Consider the following 2,561-nt stretch of genomic DNA (forward strand, 5'->3'; position numbering starts at 1 on the left):
TTTTTTTTTTTTTTTTTTTTTGAGATGGAGTCTGCTTCTGTCGCTGAGGCTGGAGTGCAGTGGCCCCATCTCGGCTCACTACAAGCTCCGTCTCCCAGGTTCACATCATTCTCCTGCCTCAGCCTCCCGAGTAGCTGGGACTACAGGCGCCCGCCTCGTCGCCCGGCTAGTTTTTTGTATTTTTTAGTAGAGACGGGGTTTCACCATATTAGCCAGGATGGTCTCGATCTCCTGACCTCGTGATCCGCCCGTCTCGGCCTCCCAAAGTGCTGGGATTACAGGCTTGAGCCACCGCGCCCGGCCCATTCTTTCATTCCTTTACTTTCTTAACAAACTTGCTTTCAGTTTACTCTGTGGACTTGCCCTGAATTCTTTCTTGCACAGGATCCAAGAACCCTCTCTTGGGTTCTGGGTCAGGACCCCTTTCCATAACAGCGGGAGCCAATCCAGGGATTCATCATTGGAATCTAATAAAAAGTGGAGAAATTACTGCTGATCAGCATTTCATAGGCCGACAGCCATCAAGGGGTTTGGATCACAATCTCGAACACCATACAGAATCCCAAATGCTGAAATCCTGAAAGATCAAAATGTCTAAACCAAAAATCCCTTATATTTAAATTCCCCAAAATCATAATCATGTGACAGTTGCATCACATTAGGCAGAACTATTACCTTATTATTGAACCTATCTGGAAATTAACTGTGATTTAAAGAGATGAATATTGGTGCCAAATTGACAAGGGTGGACTTGTGGACTCAATTTTAGGTGTCAACTTGTCGGGATTAAGGGATGCCTAGAAACCTGTTAAAGCATTATTTTAGGTGTGTCTGTGAGGATGTTTCCAGAGGAGATTAGTGTGTGAGTCTGAGTGGATTAGGTGGGGGAGATCTGCCCTCAGTGTCAGCTGGTACCATTCAATGGGCTGGGGACCTAGAGAGCCCAGAGATACAGAAGGCAGGCTGAGTGTAGTGGCTCATGCCTGTAATCCTAGCACTCTGGGAGGCTGAGGTGGGCAAATTGCTTGAGCCCAGGAGTTCAAGACCAGCCTGGGCAACATGGCAAAAAAATCCTCTCTCTACCAAAAAAAAGAAAAGAAAAGAAAAAATTAGTCAGGCATGGTGGCTCATGCCTGTAGTCCCAGCTGTGCAGGAGGCTGAGATGGGAGGATTGCTTGAGTCCAGGAGGTGGAGGTTGCAGTGAGCCAAGATCATACCACTGCACTCCAGCCTGGGTGACAGAGCAAGATCCTTTCTCAAAAAAACACACACACACCCCAAAAAACAGAAGCAAATTGGCCTCTCTCTGAGATCTGGGATATACTTTTCTTCAGATGCCTTAGACATCGGAACTCCAGGCCAGCAGCCTTTGGACTCCAGAACTCACTAGCAGTCCCCAGGTTCCTGTCAGCCTCAGACTCTGAGTTACACCATCAGTTTCCCTAGTTACGACAGATTTGGAATTAGGTGCAATCAAGACTCCTAAAAATGAATTTCAAGGTGTTACCAATAAAAAGTTTTTATAAAAAATTCATCCCAATGCATTTGGTGAAAAATTCAGATGAGTGAATTGGCCACATGATATGACAATGACAACAACTTTAGTGTGAGAATGGATATTTTGCCTGCATTGGCATTCCTTTCAGCTGATGACATTCCAGAAACTTTGAACAAATTAAAGTTGCATTTGCCTGAAGAAGTCAGTGAAGTTACTGATTGGTTCGAAAATAATTATGTGCAAGGTAAGATAAGAAGACACACAATGGTGTTGCTGTTTGATCACCAGTATTGTTTCTGCCAAATTTATGGTCTGCATGTAAGTGTATGAATTTCCACATGCCCAAAACAATATAGATGGATGGCACAGAAGATGAAAAAATGTAATAGGGAATGCTCATGTCCATGTATATAGAATCATAGAAGAATTTCCAAAAAAGCAGCACCACATAGAAAATGAATGCGAGCATATTCTCCAAGAAGAGCCATGTCCTAAAAGAAAAAAAAGCAGCTATTTATTGCAATGCAAGACTTCAAAACGTAGTTAATGATTATGAACTCAGAAAGATCTTATGGACTTCCTTTGTGTAACTGCCCATAATCTACTCCTGAAATACGCATTTTCATATGTCGAACTTTCGTTTTAGTTTTGTTTTTGTTTTGTTTTTTTGTTTTGTTTTGTTTTTTTCAACCTCTAGATACACACTGGCAAACTGCATTAAAAAAACTGACTAATTTCTATTCCCACAAGCTATTTACAAAGTGTTCACCTTATGGTCAACACTGAACTGACTAGCTTGCTTTCTCTCTTTTTCTTTCCTTTTTTCTTTCTTCCTCTCTTCTCTCCCTCCTTCCTACTATTTTCCTCCCTTCCTTCCTCCTTTCCTCCCTTCCTTCCCTCCTTTCCTTCCCCTCCTTCCTTTCTTTCATTTGTCAGTTTGATAGTTTACAATGTCAACTATTTATCTTGTTTACATTTATTAATTAAATTGATCTAATCACATACATTATAGCCATTTGCAATGTTTGTGTATTTTTCTAAAGTGCTTAAAGAATTTTGAGGC

The sequence above is a fragment of the Rhinopithecus bieti genome, unplaced genomic scaffold (assembly GCF_001698545.2).
Source record: "Rhinopithecus bieti isolate Rb0 unplaced genomic scaffold, ASM169854v2 scaffold_19722, whole genome shotgun sequence".
Taxonomy (NCBI): Eukaryota; Metazoa; Chordata; class Mammalia; order Primates; family Cercopithecidae; genus Rhinopithecus; species Rhinopithecus bieti.